The sequence below is a fragment of the Lissotriton helveticus genome, chromosome 6 (assembly GCF_964261635.1).
Source record: "Lissotriton helveticus chromosome 6, aLisHel1.1, whole genome shotgun sequence".
NCBI classification, from domain to species: Eukaryota; Metazoa; Chordata; class Amphibia; order Caudata; family Salamandridae; genus Lissotriton; species Lissotriton helveticus.
In genome coordinates this window covers 1,960,007,944-1,960,033,442 of record NC_136067.1, presented here as the reverse complement: position 1 = coordinate 1,960,033,442, position 25,499 = coordinate 1,960,007,944, and the positions used below count along the sequence as shown (strand labels likewise).

At 48.1% G+C, this 25,499-nt stretch overlaps 1 protein-coding gene and 1 long non-coding RNA gene across 3 annotated transcripts in view; one reads left to right on the top strand and one right to left on the bottom strand.

Moving 5' to 3' along the window:
- Positions 1–25,499, top strand: part of LOC144763934 (dynein regulatory complex protein 1-like) — a 907,472-nt gene that overhangs the window by 281,273 nt on the left and 600,700 nt on the right. The gene's annotated exons all lie outside the window — the stretch shown is intronic.
- LOC144763935 (uncharacterized) overlaps positions 1–25,499 on the bottom strand; it is a 232,840-nt gene that overhangs the window by 205,108 nt on the left and 2,233 nt on the right. For both annotated transcript variants that reach the window (XR_013596281.1, XR_013596280.1), the window contains exon 2: positions 16,733–16,894. This is a non-coding gene — a long non-coding RNA (uncharacterized LOC144763935). The remainder of the gene's footprint in view (positions 1–16,732; positions 16,895–25,499) is intronic.

The window sequence follows — 25,499 nt, the reverse complement described above, 5'->3', positions numbered from 1 at the left end:
ACCATAGTGTACAGGTAAGTAACTTGTTTCATACCATATCAAATGTGGCGGAAAGGTTCAGAACGACTAGTACTGCTGATTGCCCCCTATCCAGATGCATCTTGATGTTGTTAGTCAGTGCTATTGTTCAACCCTGAATGTGTTTTCGTGTCATGAATTCATGTAAGAAGAAATAAATAAAGCCAGGCTAACACTAAGTACATTTAAAATAGAGTCTGGTTTAGAAATCTATATCACCAGTTGGTCTCAAATCTTTCATCATTGTGTTGTTTGCCCTCAAGCATCTAACAACACACACATTTGGGGTGTCTGGGAAGGCTTAGTACTGGACCAACCTGACATAACATTTGCTGTTCACAAACACTATGGAAGTGACTCCATCTGGGGGAACACATCCTGGGTGACACATCTACTGCTCTCACATCTGAGACTGTCCTACGGTAAATAAGAATTCATAAAAGCATAGCTAATTTACCCGATGCCTGTTTTCTGGACAAAATCTGCTTATCTGGCCAAGAGTTCAAGAACCGTATAACTGTATCCACATCCCTTAACTGTGAATATTTTGTTTCAGAAGGGACAGATAGTCTCAGTCATCTGAGTAACCTACAGACCAGGGGATGTTTGCCCATCAGGACTCTCTTATTTGGGATTTAGGCTGCAGAAATTGCAGACCTGCAAGTATTAATGGTACAGTAGGCTATACCTTCATCTATCAGCTCTGATAGAAAATTCAGAACATGCACTACATCAACCACTACGAGATCCAGATTCTGTCCCAGAAACCAATGGTACCATATTCCCCAAGACATGCCATATTGCTAGGCTGTGGATTTTAACCAAGTGCTCTTGCTGTAGCTCTCTGAAGCTGTAGCAAACTACCTGGAATTTCTCTGCATCTCCTGTAATCACCCATGCCACCAACTGGTGAGAGTTCCCATGAACATTCTTCAGAATGTCTTATCTCTGAGGAAGTAGGATTGGAAAATCCAAAGAATGTTCCAGAAGAATTGAAAACCAAGGCTTGTATACTCCAAACTGGTGTCACCACGAGCAGAGTCACTTTTTGTCCCCTTACTTGCACCATCAGCCTTATGATCATGGAGAAAGGAGGAAGCTCATTGTGAGAAGTTGGCCTGGTATATGATGTCCACAGTTCTGTGGGCACCCTGTATCAGTCCAAACAATCCCTTATGGTGGTGGTTGTAAGTCAACCTTATAGTCAAGCTATCCTAGGGGTAGCATGGACTAAGCAGCCTTAAAGGCTTAACTCCAAAGGACATGTGAAGCCAGCTGTTTTACCATATACAATCCTGTAATATCAAATGAAAGGACACCACACAAGTTATATATTATCAAAATATATGTATTTATTCTTAGAATAATCCCCACTACTCTTTATGAGCAATGAAGCACAAGAGTTTAAATAAAAGCACATTATAACATAGACAAGTTGCACGTTTTTGGATGAGGCTGGTGGCCACTCAAACCATATATCAAAAAAGTGGTATGACAATCACTAATCGATGGGGGGTAAGGCCTAGGCCCTTGTGAATCGCTGGGACTACACTGGACTAACAACAGTTAGGACGGGAGTAGCCCGCGGGATTCGGGTGCAGTGCGGGAAGCACGGCTTGCACCAATGCAAAGTCAATGGTGCATAAAGGTTACAAAGTTATTGCAAAAGGAGTCTTCCGACTGGACTAGGACTACCAAACTTTGGACTTAGGCACTAGAGGTGTGTACCAGTGTGGGAACACTGGCGCTAGTAAGTTACCTCACCCACAGGAAGCGGGTGCACAGGTGCCAATGTGTGTCGTGTTTCGTCATGCAGTTCGATGGTGCCTGAGGATGAAGATGCTGCAGGCGTCCAGGAGAGAAGTGTCCGGTGTGATCCAAGGGTGGATCGAAGTTGAAGGGTACCTGAAAGCAGAGGGGACAGAGTCTGGGTCACTAGCCAGCGACCAGGAAGGAACCAGGAAGGAACCAGGCAATGTCGGGCGCAATCAGGTCGTTGTTGGGTGCCTTGTCCCCGCTGCCACGTGGACTCTGGGGCACCGAGGATATCCTGGAGTGGATCACAAGCTGTCCCACGAAGGTTCTCGCTGTCGGCGGTGTCGGCTTCTGGATCGGAGTCAACAAGTCTTGGCAAAGGCAACCCATGCAGGATTCAAAGAAGGCTTAACACTCGGACCAGCAAGGTCTGAGTGGGTGCTCCTTTTCAGGGGAGCTAGTGCCAATCTGGAGCAACCAGATCAGCTGTTTAAATTTGTAGGTTCGTCGGTTCTGGGGCCACTATCCAAGGGGCATGCGACCAGACCAACGCGTCAAGCAGGAAAATGCAAAAGGGCCCCACGCAGCACTCGTCGAGTGTGGAGGGGTGAGCTTCGGTGCACAAGCTGCTCGGGGCTGGAGCTTCTCAGACTCCAATGCACAGCTTCGAGGGGGCCTCGGGTGCTGCACGGTCAGCGCTTTGTTGTTCCTTCAAGATGGCCGCTCCCACGCTTCAGGTCGCCTCCACGGGTCTCAGCTCTGCATAGACTGTGGATCGGGCTGTTGGAAGGCAGGAAAGCTGGCTCTTGGCGATCTCTGTCGCTCGAGTTCCGGCGGGAACTGCAACAAAGCAAATGTCGAGGTGCTGGATGGTGCCTGTTTGCACAGGGTGGTCACTCCTTGACTACAAGGGAGATTCTACAGTCTTCCACGTCGAGTGGGATGTTGAAGGGTCCAGAGTTTCGTTTCATAAGTTTCAGTCAGGATAATCTGATGTGCATTGGCACTGCTCCCACCTATATTCCAAATCTGGGGGCTGGATTACCTGCTAGGTCCCTCCTATGGATGGGACCTGGGAAGGGGGTAGTTACACCCCTTTCCCTTTGTCCAGTTTCGCGCCAGGACTGGGGCTGGATGGCCCTAGAACCGGTTTGACTGGAATCTGCCCGGGGACACCTTGTGCGCCCCAGGCAGTGTCTAGTTTCTTTCAACCGTCCCTGCTACAATCCACTATCTCCTCTCTGGGGTGGTGTGACACCTCCCTGTGACAGGAAACTCTTTGTCCAGGCGTCCTCTGCCAGGTTTCGGCCAGCAGCAGGAGGTCAGACATGTGTCTGTGGCAGCAGCATCCATTTTGTGATGCTGGGGCTCTGGTTAGGATTAACCGCGTTTTCAGTAAAGTAACATGTCTTCTCCCTCTAAAAGGGTGGAATGCTACCCCTGTCGCCAGAATTGGCGAGAGGGTAGTATTCCAAAATGTATGACACCAAACACGACATGTTTTGATAAAGCCAAACCAAAGTTAGCATTAACCGCGAGGATTATAATGCACTTAAGAGTATATGGTATGGCAGTATCACTAGAACAGCTATAAGGAAATGGTTCCGAAAGCTGCAGACAGGCTCAGCTCATGCTAGAGCACCATCTCACATAAAACCAAGCACTCTGCCTCCAGGATTGTAAAGGCCTGCCATAGGAGTGACTTATAGGTATATATGTGTCCAGATATAGGTTTAGACATAGGTATACTATATCTAAGCAAGGGGTGATTACACCACCTTGCCTCAGCTGTGTGAACAGCCAGTTGTGTCGATTTAAGTACCAGCCAGGGGTGGCAAAAGATATGCTGCAGCCCCTGGTAGGCCTTGGGTGCACCTATGCCCATGGCACCTATAGTGCACTGTATAGGGGCTGACAAGGTGTCCAGTACCAAATTGGGTATGTACCTATAGTACATGTCTGTGAATTTAGAGAGAGAACAGCAGGCTGGGGGTCTGATTAGCAGGCCCACAGCCACATTAAGTCGAAAACCAGTGAAGTAAAAAGCAAAAATTGGGGTGACCATAGGATAGCAGACCCTACTCTCCTACATAACCCCCCCCAAACGCAGGGACATTAAACTTAACCTTGACCAGATAAGTCTTCATGTTCTAAGTGGCAGTACCTGGAGAGACCATCTGCATTACCATGGTCAGTCCCTGGGCGGTGCTCCACTGTAAAGTCCATCCCCTGTAGGGAAATGGACCACCTGAGCAGTTTGGGATTTTCACCCTTCATCTGATTAGGCCACAAGAGGGGCTTATGGTCTGTCTGAATTAGGAAGTGAGTACCAAACAAGTATGGCCTCAGCTTCTTCAGGGCCCAAACCACAGCAAAGGCCTCCCTCTCAATAGCTAACCAACGTTTCTCTCTAGGGGTCAGCCTTCTGCTAATAAAAGCAATGGGCTGGTCTTGACCATCTACATTGAGTTGTGAAAGCACAGCTCCCACCCCCAACTCAGAAGCATCTGTTTGAACAATGAACTGTTTGGAGTAGTCAGGACTCTTAAGGATTGGTGCAGAGCACATGGCCTTCTTCAGGTCATCAAATGCCCTTTGACAGCTAACTGTCCACTGAACCTTTTTGGGCATCTTCTTGGATGTCAAGTCATTTAATGGTGTCACAATGGACCCATAATTCTTTACAAATTTTCTGTAATACCCAGTCAGGCCCAAGAAGGCTCTGACTTGTGTCTGGGTAGTTGGAGGAACCCAGTACTGTATGGCCTGGATCTTGCTCTCCAATGGTTGAACTTGACCCCCACCTACTAGGTGGCCCAAGTACACAACCTTGCTCTGCCCTATCTGGCACTTGGTAGCCTTGATAGTCAGGCCTGCCTTTTGCAGGGCCTCCAGAACCTTCTTCAGGTGGATCAGGTGATCCTCCCAGGTAGAGCTAAAGACAGAAATATCATCTAGATATGCTGCACAAAAGTCATCCAACCCAGAAAGGACTTGATTCACCAACCTTTGGAAAGTGGCAGGTGCATTCTTCAAACCAAAGGGCATCACCACAAACTGATAATGCCCACTGGGGGTAGAGAATGCTGTCTTGACCTTTGACTCCTCAGCTAACCTGATTTGCCAATAGCCAGCTGTCAGATCAAATGTGCTCAAAAACTTGGCAGAAGCCAATTTGTCAATGAGCTCATCTGCCCTTGGAATGGGATGAGCATCTGTCCTAGTGACAGCATTGAGACCTCTATAGTCCACACAAAATCTAATTTCTCTCTTTCCATCTTGGGTATGAGGTTTTGGCTCAAGGACTACTGGGCTGGCCCAGGGGCTCTCCGATGGCTCAATCACTCCAAGTTCTAACATTTTCTGCACCTCAGCCTTGATACAATCTCTGACATGGTCAGGTTGCCTGTAAATTTTGTTCTTCACAGGTAGACTATCACCAGTGTCCACCAGATGGGTGCACCAGGTAGTCTGGCTGGGTGTGAGTGAAAACATATGTCTATGGGCTTGCAAAACTTGTCTGCAGTCCATCTGTTGCTGGTCAGTGAGGCTGCCTGCCAAGGCTAATCCATCAACTGAGCCATCATCAGGGTTTTGGGAAAGCAGGTCTGGGAGAGGGTCACTCTCTTCCTCCTGATCCCCATCTGTAGCCATGAGCAAGCCTTATGCTTTCCCTGTCAACAAATGCTTTCTGTCTGTTCACATGGATCACCCTGTGGGGGTTCCTGGGGGTTTCAAAGTCCACCATGTAGGTGACTTCCCCCTTCTTTTCCAGTATGGTGTAGGGTCCAGACCATTTGTCCTGGAATGCTGCTGGGGCCACTGGCTCCAACACCCACACCTTCTGTCCTGCCTGGTGCTCAGTCAGCACAGCCTTTTGGTCATGCCAAGCGTTCTGTCATTCTTGGCTGGCCTCCAGGTTTTTGGATCCTTTCTCCATGTATTCAGCCATCCTGGAGCGGAGACCAAGTACATAGTCCACAATATCAAGTTTGGGCTTTTTGAGAGGTAACTCCCATCCTTCCCTCACAAGACACAATGGACCCCTCACAGGGTGGCCAAACAAAAGTTCAAAAGGGCTGTAGCCAACCCCCTTCTGTGGGACCTCTCTGTAAGCAAAGAGTAAGCAGGGTAAAAGGATGTCCCATCTACGCCTGAGCTTTTCAGGTAATCCTTTTATCATTCCCTTGAGGGTCTTGTTGAACCTTTCAACAAGCCCATTGCACTGTGGGCGATAAGGTGTGGTGAACTTGTAGTTCACTCCACACTCCTTCCACATTGCCTTGAAGTATCCAGACACAAAGTTTGTACCTCTGTCTGAAAGTACCTCCTTTGGAAAGCCCACTCTGGAGAAAACTCCAAGTAGGGCCCTTGCCACAACAGGAGCTGTTTTGGTCCTCAGGGGAATATGCCTCTGGGTACCTGGTGGCATGATCCACTACCACCAGTATAAATCTGTGCCCAGATGCTGTTTGGGGATCCATTGGTCCAACAATGTCAATCCCAACTCTCTCAAAGGGTACCCCCACCACAGGTAGTGGTATAAGGGGGGGCCTTTGTTGTGCCACCTGATTTGCCACTGGCTTGGCAGGTGACACAGGAGCGACAAAACTCCTTGGTATCCTCTGACATATGAGGCCAGTGAAAGTGAGGGACAAGCCTGTCCCAAGTCTTGTTCTGGCCTAAGTGTCCTGCAAGGGGAATATCATGGGCCAAGGTTAGAAGGAAGCCCCTAAATTGCAAAGGTATGACCAACCTCCTGGTTGCACCAGGCTTGGGGTCTCTAGCCTCTGAATAAAGGAGCCCATCATCCCAATACACTGAATGGGTACCTTGAGCATTCCCTGCAGCCTCAGCAGCAGCTTGCTGTCTGAGGGGTTCAAGTGAAGGGCAAGTCAACTGAGCCTGCCCCAGGTCTGCCCTTGAGGGTCCCCCTGTCCCCAGAAACTCAACCTGATCAGGTTCAAGCTCTTCAGAGACAGTCTCCTCTTGGATCACAGAATCACCCTCCTGTGAGGTCTGATCCTCAACCTGGGGCAAGTGGGAAGGCACTACCTTGACCCTCTTGCTCCTTCTCTTGGGTTGTGGTTGGTCTATAGTTTCAAGATCCACCACAGGTTCAGGTAGGCACTTCTTGGCCTGGGACCTGGTTACAGCAAGGACATGGGCTGAAATCCCTAGCATTTCTGCATGAGTCCTGTACTCCACTTCTGACCATAATGATTCCTCCAGATCATTGCCCAACAAACAGTCAACTGGGAGGTCTTCACTAACAACAACTCTTTTGAGGCCAGTTACCCCTCCCCAGGAGAAATTAACAACAGCCACACTATGTGTAGTAGTTGTGTTGCTAACATTGGTCACTAGGTAATTCTGACCTAGTATCATCTGTTCAGGGTCCACAAAGTTAGGTGTCACCATAGTGACACTGGCACAAGTGTCCCTGAAGGCCTGAGACAGTTTCTCATTGATTAAAGGTGTCTGCCTGTACTTGCCCAGGTTACTAGGACTCACAGTAGAGGACATAGCTATGTCCCCCTCAGAGATCAGAACTGCCTGAGTAGGGATCCTGACTAAGCCAGTCTCCATCTCAGTACCCAGGGTTAACCCTACTATAGCATTGGGTTGTGTACTACCACTGCTAACTGTACTAGGGGGTGCAGGTGTCTTAGGGACTGCAGTAGTAGCAACTGGATTTCTCTTAGTGCATTCACTCCCCCAATGGGAAGTGGACTTGCAAAAGTTGCACCAAGGTTTCTTTGGGCCATCATTCTTCTTCTTCTTTCCATTTTGGGAACCACCCTCCTTATTATTAGTTTGGGGGCCTGTAGAAGACTTCTGGTCTTTATCTTTCTGATTACCACCCTTCTGATCTGCTTTCTTCTGATCACCTCCTTGGTTCTGGGGTTTCTGCTTAACCCTTGTTCTGACCCATTTGTCTGCCTTCTTTCCCAATTCTTGGGGAGAGGTCAGATCAGAGTCTACAAGGTGTTGATGCAACAGCTGGTCTGTACAGTTATTAAGGATCTGCTCTCTCATTATAAGATTGTACAATCCTGTATAGTCTGAAACTTTACTTCCCTGCAACCAACCCTCCAGAGCCTTAGTGGCTCAATCAACAAAATCAGTCCAGTCTTGAGTCTGTGCTTTTTGGGTGTCTCTGAACAACAGCCTGTATTGTTCAGTGGTTAGGCCAAACCCATCAATAAGAGCACTCTTCAAGACAGAGTAGTTTTTAGCATCCTCAGGTCTAACTGTGAGGAGCTTATCTCTCCCTTTCTCAGAAAAGGAGAGCCACAAGATTGCTGCCCACTGATCCTCAGGGACCTGCTGTACCATGCAGGCCCTCTCAAGAGCAGTTATCCATTTGTGGATATCATCCCCATCTTTGTAGGGGGGCACAATCTTACTCCGGTTTCTATGATCATAGGACCCGTCTTTATCTCTTGGGATAATGCTGCCACCAGTGGGGATCTCTCCACTTAACTTCTGCTCTCTTGCAAAAGCTAGTCTAGCTTGGGCCAGGGCTAATTCCTCTCTCTCTATCTGGAGATTCACTGCTCTCATCCTGGCTTTCTGCTCTCTTCTTTGAGGGGAAGTCATTCCTCTCTGTGATTCCCTTGAGGCACTAGAAATGTGAGAATCCCTGGAAGGGCTTCTCTCCCTTCTGTTGCCTGGGAGAATCCTGTTATGTACTCTGGGGAGGTGCTGGCCCTCTCCATTTCCATGTAGGTCCAAGTTGGCTTGGCTAAGTCTTACCAATGGTACCTGGCTATCCCCTTGATCCAAATCTGAATCTTCACCATTTGATTCTGGGTCTGCCTCCACATTTTCTACTTCTGGGGAGGTGTTCTCAGTCTCTGGGGGATCTACTCCTTCTCCTGATCCTGAGGGAACTACCTTAGCTCTCTCTAAGTCATCTTTTTCCAGGATGGCTATCATGATAGGAATAGTAGGGTTGTGACACTTTCTCAGCTTCCTTGCAGTGCACAAGGCACTAAAGTCTTTGTAGCTGAATTTGTCATAGCTGGAGGTTGCCTGTGGAAGGTCAACCCTCACAGGTAGAGACCCTGTAGGTTCACCTGTGCCAGACATGACTCTAGTGTGGTGTAAGTGATGCACCTACCTACACTTAGTGTTTTCCTACTGTCCCTTACTAGTGAGTTGTAGTCAGGGTGTGCTAAGCCCTTCTTCCTACAATCACTAAGTTCAGTAGAACTTTAATATGCTAAGATTTTATTTATATGTACCTATGGTACTTAATGTGATCTTTCAATTTCATAAAAAGATTGCAAAGGTAAAACAACAGCAAGCTCAAATCCGTACCGCTGCTCACCAATGTGAGAAGTTGGCCTGGTATATGATGTCCACAGTTCAGTGGGCACCCTGTATCAGTCCAAACAATCCCTTATGGTGGTGGTTGTAAGTCAACCTTATAGACAAGCTATCCTAGGGGTAGCATGGACTAAGCAGCCTTAAAGGCTTAACTCCAAAGGACATGTGAAGCCAGCTGTTTTACCATATACAATCCTGTAATATCAAATGAAAGGACACCACACAAGTTATATATTGTCAAAATATATGTATTTATTCTGAGAATAATCCCCACTACTCTTTATGAGCAATGAAGCACAAGCGTTTAAATAAAAGCACAGTATAACATAGACAAGTTGCACGTTTTTGAAAGAGGCCGGTGGCCACTCGAACCATATATCAAAAAAGTGGTATAACAATCACTAATCGATGGGGGGTAAGGCCTAGAGCCTTGTGAATCGCTGGGACTACACTGGACTAACAACAGTTAGGACGGGAGTAGCCCACGGGATTCGGGTGCAGTGCGGGAAGCACGGCTTGCACCAATGCAAAGTCAATGGTGCGTAAAAGTTACAAAGTTATTGCAAAAGGAGTCTTCCGACTGGACTAGGACTACCAAAATTTGGACTTAGGCACTAGAGGTGTGTACACCGGCGCTAGTTACCTCACCCACAGGAAGCGGGTGCACAGGTGCCAATGTGTGTCGGGTTTCGTCACGCAGTTCAATGGTGCCTGAGGATGAAGATGCTGCAGGCGTCCAGGAGAGAAGTGTCCGGTGCGATCCAAGGGTGGGTCGAAGTTGAAGGGTACCTGAAAGCAGAGGGGACAGAGTCTGGGTCACTAGCCGTGACCAGGAAGGAACCAGGAAGGAACCAGGCAATGTCGGGCGCAATCAGGTCGTTGTTGGGTGCCTTGTCTCCACTGCCACGTGGACTCTGGGGCACCGAGAATGTCCTGGAGTGGATCACAAGCTGTCCCACGAAGGCTCTCGCTGTCGGCGGTGTCGGCTTCCGGATCGGAGTCAACAAGCCTTGGCAAAGGCAACCCACGCAGGATTCGAAGAAGGCTTAATACTCGGACCAGCAAGGTCTGAGGGGTGCTCCTTTTCAGGGGAGCTAGTGCCAATCTGGAGCAACCAGATCAGCTGTTTAAATTTGTAGGTTCTTTAGTTCTGGGGCCACTAGCCAAGGAGCAAGCGACCGGACCAACGTATCGAGCAGGAAAATGCAAAAGGGCCCCACGCAGCACTCGTCGAGTGTGGAGGGGTGAGCTTCGGTGCACAAGCTGCTCGGGGCTGGAGCTTCTCAGACTCCAATGCACAGCTTTGAGGGGGCCTCGGGTGCTGCATGGTCAGCGCTTCGTTGTTCCTTTAAGATGGCCGCTCCCACGCTTCAGGTCGCCTCCACGGGTCTCAGCTCTGCATAGACTGTGGATCGGGCTGTTGGAAGGGAGGAAAGCTGGCTCTTGTCGATCTCTGTTGCTCGAGTTCCGGCGGGAACTGCAACAAAGCAAACGTCGAGGTGCTGGATGGTGCCTGTTTGCACAGGGTGGTCACTCCTTGACTACAAGGGAGATTCTTCAGTCTTCCACATCGAGTGGGATGTCGAAGGGTCCAGAGTTTCGTTTCATAAGTTTCAGTCAGGATAATCTGATGTGCATTGGCACTGCTCCCACCTATATTCCAAATCTGCGGGCTGGATTACCTGCCAAGTCCCTCCTATGGGTGGGACCTGGGGATGGCCCCAGACCCGGTTTGACTGGAATCTGCCCGGGGACACCTTGTGCGCCCCAGGCAGTGTCTAGTTTCTTTCAACCGTCTCTGCTACAATCCACTATCTCCTGTCTGGGGTGGTGTGACACCTCCCTGTGACAGGAAACTCTTTGTCCAGGCGTCCTCTGCCAGGTTTAGGCCAGCAGCAGGAGGTCAGACATGTGTCTGTGGCAGCAGCATCCATTTTGTGATGCTGGGGCTCTGGTTAGGATTAACCGCGTTTTCAGTAAAGTAACATGTCTTCTCCCTCTAGAAGGGTGGAATGCTACCCCCGTCACCAGAATTGGCGAGGGGGTAGTATTCCAAAATGTATGACACCAAACACGTCATGTTTTGATAAAGCCAAACCAAAGTTAGCATTAACCGCGAGGATTATAATGCACTTAAGAGTATATGGTATGGCAGTATCACTAGAACAGCTATAAGGAAATGGTTCCGAAAGCTGCAGACAGGCTCAGCTCATGCTAGAGCACCATCTCACATAAAACCAAGCACTCTGCCTCCAGGATTGTAAAGGCCTGCCATAGGAGTGACTTATAGGTATATATGTGTCCAGATATAGGTTTAGACATAGGTATACTATATCTAAGCAAGGGGTGATTACACCACCTTGCCCCAGCCGTATGAACAGCCAGTTGTGTCGATTTAAGTACCAGCCAGGGGTGGCAAAAGATATGCTGCAGCCCCTGGTAGGCCTTGGGTGCACCTATGCCCATGGCACCTATAGTGCACTGTATAGGGGCTGACAAGGTGTCCAGTACCAAATTGGTTATGTACCTATAGTACATGTCTGTGAATTTAGAGAGAGAACAGCAGGCTGGGGGTCTGATTAGCAGGCCCACAGCCACATTAAGTCGAAAACCAGTGAAGCAAAAAGCAAAAATTGGGGTGACCATAGGATAGCAGACCCTACTCTCCTACACTCATTTCCTCTGCATTGGCCCAGTCCTGCAGGTATTTATCTTTCCGCTCTGCAGTGCTTAATTTGCAAAACAATAAGTGCCGGGTCCCTTGACAGGAGGCCACCGCAGTTTTCAACACATATTGCCACTGTACCTACACAACCTCTAACACCACACTGCTACAAGTGTGACAATTTAGACTGTTTGAGGCCGCCAAAGCTTTAAGAATGGCTTTGTTAGGAGGTATTAGTTGTTTTTAATATTTGAATTAACAAACAACTGACTTTCTGCTCATCTTTAAATTACATGAACAGCGCCACCATGTGACAGCCGATATAATTGCATGTTCGGGCAATAAAGTGCCGGTGCTGAGCACCGAAAACCACCGGCTCAAATCAGGCATTGCCGCTCTGCCAGCTGATCCGACCTCCAACTGGAGATTCTCGGATATTGATAGTCGAGGCACAATGCAAATATGTCTCTCTGACAGGGCTCTCATTTTTGAATTATTCTTGGAACACTTCTGGATCGAGTTTCCATGCGCCGACATCTTTCAAGTGTCTAGAATTACAGTCCGCTACAGTATTACGCCTCTAGGGTACATATTCTGCTGTGGCTGACATCCTCTTGTCTAGGCAGAAGTGCCAGAAATCCTTGCCTAATTCCTCAAGGGCTTTCAATCCTCAAGACAATTTATGTATCAGACCCCTGACACAATTTCCATTTTGAGAAGTATGAAACATGAGACCTTGTCCCTAGCAGACATTTAATTGTGAATGAGCTGGCAAGCAGTTCCAGCAAATTGATGTGTTGACTTTTCTCTTGATCTGACCATAAGCCACTTGTGGTTATTGTCCTGTAATCGGCACCCACCATCCTGAGCCACTTGTGTGCTATTATTACCAAGTCTGGTGCTGCCCCAATTATGGCCCTGTTGTTCTAGGGCTTCATATGGTTTAGCAAACATATTAGTCCATTCTGTCCTCCATCAAGAGCTATACTTCCACTGCGTAAGTAAGTCCTTCCCTGAGATGATCGACCTCCATCTTCTATGGTGCTTGACTTTGATGGGGTCCTGAGAATATCGCCTGAATCAATGACTCTAGAAGCCCACTATTCTGGCTAGACTTCACAAAGAATATACTCTTTTATTAAGGTCTCCCTTAGTTCCTTCCAAATGAGTGTCATCTCTTTCAAGGGAAGTTTCAAGTTCTGTTCCATTGAGTCTATGACTAATGCTCCGAACACTATACTCAACCTAGGATTGCATCCTGACTTTTGCATGTTGAATATAAAACCTAATTTCTTACACAATGCTATTGTCATAGAGAGATCTTTGCTTTTTAGAATGTCTTCCAGGTAGACTATTTTGTCTGACCCCCTTGGACTGTAGAAGTTCCATGGCTGGCCTCAGCACCTTGGTAAAACACCATGAAGTGGAGGAATGTCCAAATGGCCATGCTAAGATGTCACACACTTGCTGTCTCCATCTGAACTGAAGAAATCACCTATGGGGTACGAAAATGGGAATGGTGAAGTATGCATCCTTCAGATCCAGTCTCACCATCCAGGTGTTTGGTAACAATATGTCTATGATCAAATGCATTCTGATAGATACATCTACCAGTGGATTCCTCACCTTGTGAATATCCCCCCCCTTGCGTCAGCAACATCCGGAAATTCTTTTGTAGCCTCGCGCCGACGTGGACGTGGACGACCATAGAGACACGGCATCGCACGCGACTCCGCTGATGTCATCGACACTACAATAGGCCCACGCCAGCGTGATGACATCAGTTCCCTTTTTTCCGCGTCGTCTGAGAAAATGCCTGGGATGTAAGACAGTTGATATTAGCATTTCCTTGTCCAGTAGATCTTGAACCACTAGGTCTTTGTGGGAAAGTCGTTCTCTGAAAAGTAAATTCAATTTGGTTAGCTTCCTTGGTTTGGGGCTCCTGTAAAATTACATGTGAAAACCAGCCACTGTTGGTAAAACTCCAGCATTCCCAGTTACCTCCCTCCATTTTGATAGAAACTTCCTCAAACTTCTGCCCTCTTTTGATTGTTAAGAATCCTCCTGGGGCGTTGGCTGATCCTTTGGATCCTCTGGTCCCATGTCTTCAGTCAGCACCTAAAGTGGGAAAGAATCCCCCAAACTTTCGAATTTAAGGGATTTGGGAAATAAGGTGGGGAGGGGTTTGGAGCACCCTCTTCCTCTACCGGCCTCTCTGAAAATCTCCTGTCTAAACACCCTTTACATGGACTGTTTAGCTTTATTGAGAAAGGTAGTAACAAACTTGATCAATTCTTTGGTAAAGGGGTACCCAAACAAACCCTCATCCTCCAAGGCCCCTTTCGGTGGTGGCCAGCTCCTCAACTTCAGGTCCATTTTAATTAAAAGAGAGCTATGTCTCCCTGTAGCTAGGGCACAGGTTGCTTCTCAAGGAAACATATAACATGCTGTGGCCAACGCAATAAAAATCAGTGTATATTAGGTTGCAAGCGTCCTTGCCTTTTCCCTTATATTAAGGATTTTTGTCAGTGGCCGCTTGAGGTTCAGGAGCTTATCGTGGTAATCTCTCTAGGAGTAATCAATACCTTCTTAGAGCCTTTAATTAATTTTGTTACAAAGAGGGTTATCTTTCAGTTAGTCTACAGGATTAGCACCTTCCCTTTCAGAGAGGTCCTTGGGCATTCTGCTTTTAAACGGCCCCTGACCTCCTTGGTCCCGGTTTCCTAATCCTGCCCCCTACTTAATTAGCCACTTAAGCTGCCGATAGCCATTCTGCAGACCTTGGTTGATCAATATCCTCTGGGTCTAACTTATTCTGTATATTGCAATTTGGGATTACCAAAACTGCAAACCAGGACACAAATTGCAAATGTGCCCGCAAACATGCGAAAAGCACACAGTACTCCATCAATGAAATTAGGATGAGGTGCTGTGACCTCAGGTGGCGCACAAAGATGAAGGTTGTAACGCATCTGAATGAGTCCTGAGCAACTGAATGTGGGCCCTACACTGGCTGCAAGAAAGGAAGAGCGGTACATTCCCACCCATTACACTGAAGTCGATAGCGGAGACTACGGTGGAGCCAGAAGCATATGTGGGAGGTGATCAGCACCTGCATCATCTCAAAGTTAGTGTAAAACGTCTTGTATTTTAACATCTGTTACCCTAAACTGTCTTCTACATGCATTATTCAAGTCACATCAAACTTACTGCCTAATTAGGAGTTTGTGCAGGCACCGCCGTACCAGTGGTCCAACTGCTCTATTATGAGTTTGGCAGTTGGACCGCCAATGGACCACTGCAACCGCCAGAGATTCGTGATCCCTCTGTGGTGTTGCAGCAGTGTGAGGCTGCAATATGCTAGCGGTTCTGTAGTGGCACTGCCTGGGAGTGCATGGTGTGCCCCCCTGTCTGTATGCACCACTTGTTTCTGCACAGCATTGACTTCACAGTCCATGACATACATGAATGCATTTGGCGGTTCCGCGGCGTTGCCTTTCTAAGGCTCACATATGCCATACACCAAGCACCGCCTGCCAGTCCACGAATAAACATGTAATGTAGCAGGCAGCATTTGGAGAAGTTTGGTGTTCTTCAGGCGGGGCTCTGGCAAGGGGGCCTGCTTAAAGACTGCTGAACTAGTAATCGGGCCCAGAGGTTTTAGTAAGGAGTCCTAAAAATACCATTGTAGTGCATTATGGGACATGCAGTCAACAATTCACTCACTGTAGTAGGACTTAATTAAACAAATGATAGCAAAGTATACGAAGTGCTTTCCGTTCATAGTAAAATGATGGCACAAATGTGGAGGGGCAGGTAGAAGATCTCATTGAAATAGATATTCAGTAAATCACACCTCATGGCCACTATAGCGATGCTTCATACTCCCCACAGGCACCATCATGGATGAGCCTCATAGTCCAACCCTGCAGCCAGTTATGAGGCCACACGACAGCGTGCTCCAGTGTGTGCTTGCACATGACACCGTGAGGCGTCAAATGGCAACCAAGCATCTTTTTCGGAAGACACAGCAGAAAATACTCAGTTGTTTGGTGGCCCTGAGGGTTCCATACTGCAAATTCAGTGTCTGTAACATGAGCATATGAACATAGTGAACTTTAAACTACAGAACATGCAGCAGTGCATTTCATTTGGCTTCAGTAATATTGCCATTCAATTGGCAGAAAACCAAGCACAGCTGGATACTAAAATGGACAGCCTTAACAATGCTCTTGAAAAATTATGCCAAAAAAATGGTAGAGGATAATGCCAATCAAAGGCGTAGTGAGAGAAGCACTGCAGCAAGAATAGTTGGTTTAACCCATTCATTTGGGAGATTGGTACTTGCCACTTCAGCTTTATCCAGGTGGACATTAACTCTCTATCTGTAAATGGGCCACTTTAGCAGGGACGTCTCAAGGGGCTGAGAGCAAAATAGCTCTGCAATGAGGCACTACAGACTGCCCAAATAGCTAGTGGGGTAGCTGCTGAACCTCAAGATGATAGTGAGAAAATCTCCAACGTCAGCAGCATCTCTGCCAAAGATGCTTGCTCACTGAGATGGAGCGGCAAGCATACGTCTGCTGCTCAACACGTGGGCATCACTCATCGGGACGCAGCCACAAGAAGCACTGAAGGGCACAGTACGGGAAGTACCAATAGTGCTGTGTGTTTGGCGATGAACCCAACATTGGCTGTGAACATTAAGTAACATTAAGTAACATTTGCATGTGACAGTTAAAATTGGTTTTAAAAATTTTAAGATAACCTGACAATAAAGGTTATTGTACTTTGAAGCATCAAGCAAGTGTTTTACATTTTATTTTACTTGTTCTTTACCATAAAAAGTAATTGTTAGCCATGTGGCACTATAACCTGGAACAAACAAATAACTGTGAGCTTTCCTTCATTTTTCATTTTATTTGCACAAACATGTGTCATTATATTTGAAATCCTTACCTAATGAATAGCCATCATCAGACTCCCCTCTTTCCAGCCGTCTGTATTTTCCACTGTAAGAAGTCATGGTTGCCTCCCGGGTATTGTGACACAATATCAGTTATTATATTGTTTTTAGAACACACCACTTCAATAAAGAGGGAATGTGTGTTTTTCCTGTTTCTAAACAAATATTCAAGATGCAATAGAAAAAAAATAGAAACATCAGTTCCATCTATACAACCTATAATATGGGAAATTTAGCAAGTCAGTAAAATATAAATGTTGTACTTTGAACTTCCTGTGCATTTCTGGTTTGGTAAAGAGAAGCATGGAACTAGAAACCTCTGGAAAAAAGTGTGAAAACGCACTTTGAGATACCCCACCAGCAACAGCAATCACATCCTGGTAACTGAGGCCAAAAGGTCTAAAGAGCACAACATCTCAACATGGATAGAATTGCTGTGCAGAGTACTGCTTTCTAGATGTGGCTTAAAAGTGCCATAATCTCCAATATTACAGCACTACTTAGCCTGTTTTTGTCAAAAATCTCTTCCACAGTGTGAGAAAGTGGCTCTATATACACTGGACCAGAATAAGGTACAGTGTGTTTAGAGTCCACAAACCCCAGAGGTATAACAGAAGTTAAAGCCAGGTGTGACCTTACTCTCTAAAGTGGTAGCTTGGTCGAGCAGTAAGGCAGTACCCAAGGACAGTGTAAAGCATTTGATGTACACACTCAGTCAGCAAAAGGTTTCAATCAAATTCAGGCCAATTGTTTTTATATCAAAATATATAGTTGTTTTATTTCTAGAACCAACAGGTATCAAAAAATATACTGTTCTCAATATGAGAGGTCTCAGATGAGTACTTTTCAGAAAGGCAATAAACTTTGTAAAGACATTAGGTACAGGGGTTGCAGTAGGCATCACAATTCTACACACAATTTAGCATTGAGCTCAATGGATTTCCTTATATAAACTCAGTTGATTACTTTGTTGATTACTTTGGTAATTCCAGGACTGGCTCCTAGGTTCAGTCCTCCCGGTTACTTGCTCAGGGCAAATGGGGACGTAGGATAGGGCACAGGTTGCACTGCCAGGGGCACTCGGGCGGCTGGGTGCAGGGTGCTTTTGAGCCATCGGGCGCTCAATGTTATTCAATGAGGAACTTGAAAAGGGAACAAAGGCTGCAGGCTCGGGGACGAAGGATCTTCTGGAGCGACCAACACTTCGAGGGGTAAGTAGGGGTCTGTGAGGATAGGTAGGCACCCAGGAGTTAGGCACAGGGGGCCGTTGGGCACCGGGTGCAGGGGTGTCTTTTGAGGTCGGGAAATCTTACCCCCTCTGTCCTGACGCTGCAGACGTCGTCGGGGTTGTCGAGGAGGTTCTTTGGGCACTGGACTTCGGGTCCCAAGCGCCGGGGGGAACGTCCTCGTGGTCCTGGATCACTCGGGCACGGGCCGGGCTCGGCGGGTGCAGAGTGGGTTGGTCCGGAGCTTCCTGGCTGGCACCAGGGGTGTTGTTGCAGCAGAGCCTCTGCTGATGGGAGGCCCAGGCTTTAAGGGGGTCAAGGCAGGCAGGTCCTCTGGGTGTCCCAAGGTTGCTGATCGCAGGAGTCGTCGGGATTAGGCAGGAGCAGGTTCCAGGATCGATAGGCCGGTAGGGCTGGGGCCAAGTCAGTTGTTGTCGTCCTTTTGTTAGCAGCTGCATGGCGGGTCTTCTTCCTCTTGATCTTCTTTCTTCTTTTCTTATCGGGATCTCAGGAAAAAAGGTTCAGGGAGCCCCTAAATACTGATTTTAGGGGTGTTACAGGTAGGGCAAGGGCAGGGATGAATAGGTCCCTGTCCCGGGGTGGGTACACCCCCTAGCCTGCTCCTCTCCTGTGGGAGGGGGGCAGTAGCCTAGCTGTGATTGGGCAGGCTCCCCATCTTCAAGATGGCTGGAGCCCGGGGTCGTGCTTCACCTCGTCTCCCACACCTGAGGGGTGGGGTTGGCACCGGCTGGCACACCCTCCTTCCTGATGTATTTTTTCCCGCCAGTCTTCCCGCCAGAGTGGGGGTCAGGACTGGTGGGGGCCAGTTGCTGGGTACAGTAAATGGTCTGGAGAAGCTCACAGAGGCGGAATGCCTTTGAAGCTTCCCCCTGCCCATCCTTGGGGAGGAGGCCTAGCACCTCGCCCAGGATGTGCATTGTTGCAGGCCCAGGAGAGAGGGGGCTCTCCACCCAGGGGTCCAGCAACATGTCTGCGGTGTGGCAGCCTCTGGCCTCTCTAAGATGCCCTCTGTGGTGCATTTCTCATTAAATCCCACACTGGCATCAGTGTGGATTTAATGTGCTGAGAAGTTTGATACCAAACTTGTCAGTCTTCAGTGTAGCCATTATGGTGCTGTGGAGTTCGTAATGTCGACCTCCCAGCACCATATACTCTTAATGGCATCACTGCACTTACAGTGCCCAGGAATGGCCCTGGGTACTGTAGGGGCACCTGTGCCCTCATCACTGGCATAGGGTACCCAGCAAGAGGGGTGACTGATGTATGCCAGGGCAGTGGGTTTGTGGGCATGGCACACGGGGATGGGTGCCATGTCGACTCTTTGTTTAGTTCTGTACTTAGGCACTCAGCCTGCAAAGGCAGTGCGTGGGTGCCAGGGTACAGGGCCCCTAAGGGTGGCACAATAAGTGCTGCTGCCCTTAGGGGTCTCCTCTGGTCACCATGCCCTGGGTACGTAGGGTACCATTTACATGGGGCTGACAGGTGGCCAGAGATGCCAATTGGGTTTCAGTTTCAACACAGTTTTAGGGAAGGAGCACAGGCCCTGGGTACCTGGTTGGCAGGAGCCCAGGGCACACTCCGTCAAACATATCAGCAGTCAGAAAAAAGTGGGGGCATACCAATGTAAGAAAGATGGCACTTTCTCACACTCAGTTTGTTGGAAAATGGTCAGTATGAATCAGAAAATCCTCCCCTGTCTTCTCTTACTCCTCTGCTGAGCAGCCCAAATTTGCATCCTCCTCAGACTCGCATACAATGCAGCCATTGTAGAAACCCTGGTGCATTCTGAACCAGCTTTTATAGTTTGCACATAGCTACCGCCTGAATTGGATTGGTGGTAAACTGCATGTGCAAACAGGCCTTTTTGCGACTAGTCACACCGTTTGCAAGTCACAATTATAGATTCTATAATTGCAATTTGCAAACTTGAATTGCAAAAATAAGCAATTCTCAAAACTATTGCATCACCATAGATATGCGAACGGCTTTCATACATCACAAAATGGCACTTTTTTTCAGTCGCAAGGCCATTTGCGACCAGTTGGCGAAAAACAAATGCTTTATACTTTTGGGCTATGGGGTGGGACTCTGTATATACCATAGGAAATTCAGAGATTATTTCATAGATTTATCGGGCTCCTAAACCTCCCATCTACTCTGCATAATTTAAGGGAGCAGTGAGAGACTCCTGCCAATTTTCATTTTCTGTGAAAAGGTGACTCCGCTGACGTCACCGACACCATATTAGGCCCACGCCGGCGTGATGACATCAGTTCCCTTTTTTCCGTGTTGTCAACGCTAACGGTTTTCTAGGGATCGTCCGTAGCTGTTGCTGTAACCATGTTACATTGTTTAAATTGTGCTTCTTTGTCTTCTCTCTCGACATGTCTTCGAAGAAGACCGGGTTTAAAGCTTGTGGGGAATGTGGCAAAACCATGTCCATTACGGATCCACATGAATGCTGCGTATGGTGTCTAAGCTCCGACCATGACGTCGAAGACTGCCAGTCTTGTAAGAAGATGACACCTAAGGCCCTCCGGGAGAGAGAAACCAAGCTTCTCATGGCGAAGCTTAAAGGAAGAAAACAGAAGAAAAGTTCGAGGTCGCGAACTCGGCGATCGAGATCAAGGTCTCGTTCGAGATCGCGCTCGGACTCATCCTCAGCCCATGCTTCGAGATCTTCAAAAAAGAAGCATAAGAAGAGGACCCATGAATCCCGACATCGCTCGAGGAAGGACTCGGGTTCAAAGCCAAAGTCGCAGGTGAAGCTGGTTGAGAAGGTAGTGGTGTCTTCGGGTTCGGAAGAGCAGGACGCCGAGGGTGAAGTGTCGCATGCGAATTCGCCAGGTTCACCGAGGCAGATAACGAATCCATCTCCGGTTCCGTCCCATCCTTCAGGTCGGGAGAATGAAGGTGAGGAGGAGGTGGTTGGTGAGGGAGACGCTCTGTTGCCCGTGTGTCTGTCGACTCTGGTGCACCAGCCCGAAGAGGAGGTCGACATCGTATCGACTCCACGCCCTCAAGAGCAGCCCGGGGGTTCGTACCCAGCCTTCCCGGCTCCAGGTCAGGATCCGACGCAATTCCTCAATGCAATGTTTGGGATATACTCCAGAGCTATGTACCCTACTGGGGCTCCTGCTGGTCCCACGGGTCCGATGGCTTTTAGTCTGGGTGTTCCCCAGTCCTATGCTCCTGCATAGCCCTTTATGCCGGCTCCAGCGCCGCATTGGCATTTTCCGACGGCGGCGAGGCCTTCGACTCCGAATGTCGTCCCAGTGGGGGGCCGGCTTACCCATTTCCTATGAGATTGGGAATTCATAACATCGGATTTTTGGGTTCTCAATCTCATGGGGAATGGGTATGCTCTTCCCTTTCTGGAGTTTCCCCCAGATTACCCTCCTTGCCAGGGTTATTGTTCGGAGGACCACCTGCTTCTCCTGCAGGAAGAAGTCCTGGCACTGTTCAGAAAAGGTGCGATAGAGGTGGTTCCGGAGCAGGAAAGGGGTCAGGGATGCTACTCCCGGTATTTTCTGATTCCCAAGAAGGATGGCAGGCTTCGGCTAATTCTGGATCTCAGGATCTTGAACTTGTATCTGAAGCAGGAGAAGTTCAAGATGCTCACCCTTGCTCAGGTTCTTTAGGCGCTGATGGAAGAAGACTGGATGGTGTCAATCGATTTGCAGGATGCGTATTTTCATATTCCCATCTTGAAGTCGCACAGAAAGTATCTCCGTTTCACGGTCGGGTCGCAACACTACCAGTTTGCGGTCCTTCCATTTGGCCTTACTACTGCGACTCGAGTCTTCACCAAGGTGATGGCAGTGGTGGCAGCGCATCTCAGGAGGTCGGGGATACCTGTATTTCCGCATCTCGACGACTGGCTGATCAAAGCAGAGTCGGCGGAGAAGGTGCTCCATCACCTGCAGGAGACAACTCAGTTGTTGCACAGGTTGGGTTTTTCGATAAATGTACCCAAATCTCACCTGGGGCCCTCCCAGCGCAACCTGTTCATAGGTGGGGTACTGGACACTACTATATGTCGTGCATTCCCTCCTCCTCAAAGGATTCACGACATACAGGAAATGATTCCTTTGTTTTTCAATGGAGCGTTCATTCCAGTCCTGAAGGTCCTTCGCTTGCTCGGTCTGATGGCTTCTTGCATTCTGTTGGTCAACCATGCACGCTGGCACATGAGGGCACTCCAGTGGTGCCTCCGCAGGCAGTGGTATCAACACAACGGAGATCTCAGGGAGTCAGTGAAGATCTCCAGAGAAACTACCTCCATCTGTGGCCACAGTGATAACGGATGCATCCACTCTAGGGTGGGGTGCTCATCTGGGGGATCTGGAGATAAAGGGTCTTTGGTCTCCAGAGGAAAGGTTGCTTCATATTAACCTTCTAGAGTTGCGGGCGATACGTTTGGCACTCAAGGCCTTCCTCCCTTCCCTTCGCGGTCAATCAGTTCAGGTCCAGACGGACAACACGACCGCGATGTGGTATGTCAACAAGCAGGGAGGAGTGGGATCGCAGTGTCTCTGCAGAGAGGCGCTGCGTCTCTGGTCCTGGGTTCAGGACCATCCGATTTGTCTGATGGCAAATCATCTGTCCGGAATTCTGAATGTTCGTGCAGACACTCTCAGTCGGCAGTTCTCTGCCTACCACGAGTGAAGGCTCCATCCAGAGGTAGTTCGTCAGGTCTTTCGAACTTGGGGAACTCCTCTGGTGGATCTGTTTGCCACTCTCGAGAATGCTCACTGCCCGTCATTTTGCAGCCCCCAGTTTCCGATGCAGGGAGCCTTGGGGGACGCGTTTCAGTTGAGTTGGGACTCACAACTCCTTTACGCGTTTCCTCCCATACCTTTGATTCCTCGGGTTCTGAGGAAGGATAGCCAAGACCGGGCCCAAGTTATATTGATCGCCCCGGATTGGCCAAGAAGGGTGTGGTACACAGATCTTCTCCACCTCTCCTCGTGCTCGCCGCTCTGTCTCCCTCACAGGGCAGATCTCCTCTCTCAGATGGAGGGGCAGGTTCTACACCCCCACTCCAGACGTTACACCTTCATGCCTGGAGATTGAACGGGGCAACTTGAGTTCCATTTCTCTCCCACACGATGTGGTGGATGTCATCTTATCAGCCAGGCGTGACTCCACTAAGTCCATTTATTCCTATGGATGGTCTAAGTTCATTGTTTGGTGTGGGCAGAAGTCCATCGACCCTTTAAGGGCTCGTTTGTCCAATATTCTTCAATTTGCTCTTTCCTTGGCCCAGCAGGGTTTTGCGGTGGCAACTATTAAGGGTTATTTGTCTGCCTTATCGGCTTTCCTTTGTTTGCCTGAACAGCCCTCTTTGTTTAAGTCACCTATTGTTTTACAATTCATCAAGGGCCTTACCAATACATTTCCTCCTACTACTTTTATTGTGCCTCAATGGGACTTGAACCTTGTTCTAACATTTTTGATGGGTTCGCCTTTTGAGCCCTTACACTCATGTCCCTTGAGACTTTTGTCTTTCAAAACGGTCTTCCTGATCGCAATTACCTCGGCAAGGAGGGTAAGTGAGCTTCAAGCTCTTAGTTCAAAGCCCCCGTTTTTATCCATTCATGGTGATCGAATGGTTCTCAGGACCAGGGCTGCTTTTCTGCCGAAGGTGGTAACTCCTCTCCACCTAGGGCAGTCCGTTACCCTTCCTACCTTTTATCCTCCCCCTCACCCTTCCAAGGAGGAGGAGAGACTTCACCGCCTTGACCCTAAGAGGGCGGTGAGCTTTTACCTGGACAGGACGAGAGAGTTCAGGTTGGATGACCAGCTGTTTGTTGAATTTGCTGGCTGCAGGAAGGGGAAGGCTGTGCACAAGCGCACGCTCTCAAGATGGATAATTTTATGCATCAAGATCTTCTACTCCCTGGCGGGTAAGGAACCTCCAGAGGGTATAAGGGCTCATTCCACTAGAGCTAAGTCTGCATCATCTGCTCTTTCTAGAGGTGTGCCTGTAGAGGATATTTGCAGAGCCGCGACTTGGGCCTCCCTCCACACTTTCGCGAAGCATTACTGCTTGGATACTGAGGTGAGGAGGGACGGCCATTTTGAGCGATCTGTCCTCCAGGATTTCTTGGTATAGCAGAGTGGACACCCTCCTCCGGGAGTGGGGACTGCTGTGGGATTCTATTCACAAGGTGAGGAATCCACTGGCAGATGTATCTATCAGAAGAACAAGTTACTTACCTTCGGTTACTTACCTTCGGTAACGCTTTTTCTGGTAGATACAGTATCTGCCTGTGGATTCCTCACTGACCCACCCGCCTCCCCGTTGTCCACTCTTCTATACCAGAGTAATTGTGATGTATATGTACATATATATATAATATTTTCAAAGGAAATGTTTTATTGTAAATGTTTTCCTGCATTGGCTTCACACTGTGTGTGTGTTTTATCTTGACATTTGTGTACTGTGTATACTGTATATATATCTACTGTTATCCGTCCGTCCGTGTGCCTCGAAGGCATGGAAAAAAGGGTGGAACTGATGTCATCACGCCCGCGTGGGCCTAATATGGTGTTGGTGACGTCACGTCGGCGCGAGGCTACAAAAAGAATTTCCGAATGTTGCTGACGCAAGGGGATATTCACAAGGTGAGAAATCCACAGGCAGATACTGTATCTACCAGAAAAAGCGTTACCGAAGGTAAGTAACTTGTTCTTTTGTCCCCACTTTCCTGATATCTGGCAAGCTTGAGCCAGCCTACTTTCAGTTCCAGATTTGTCTTTGAAGCATTTTGCCTTTTATTTGCTCTCCTAACGGCTGTCAGTATATTTTTCTTGTAGGCATATTTGTGAGAAATTCAGCAGAGGCTGTAGTGTTCTAATGTGCAGTTGTATCCTGATAATGCGGTCAGGACTACACACTGTAGGTCGATCCCAATTCCGCTACGGTGTTGCGTCCGCCAGACAGCGTAATGAGGGCCTTAGTGTGTTTGACAGCCAGTACAACTTTACTTTCCTGAAAACAAAACTATTAACTAGTCTAACCAACTACATTAGGCATCTTCTGCCTAGCTTGGGCGTGTAGGAGCGTGGGGATCCAGTGAAATATGGAGGTCATCTCCCTCAGCATGCCATCAGTTTAGCACTAAGTTTCCAGCTTTAGGCATGTCACTAGCAAATTATCCACATATGTGTTTAAGTCTAATTAGTTTAACTGAAGCTAACAAACCTTTAAACATTAAATGCATTAAAGTGCTTGGTGTGCGGCTCCCCATGCTAGTTTTGACGGTGCACCAGGGAGCCACGGTGCACAGTTTGGGAACCTCTGCTATAGGAGAATATCACCTAAAATCACAATTTTGTTGTATGTTTGTTTTGTATTATGTTTAATTTATTCAGTTTCTATACTCTAAGGCATACGTACTAACCAAGTGCTTCTGTGTTTTAAAAAGAATCTCATTTTTTACTTTTTTCTAACTGCACATTAAAGATATATTCATCTTAAAAGAAATGCCATTGAATAATTATGTAA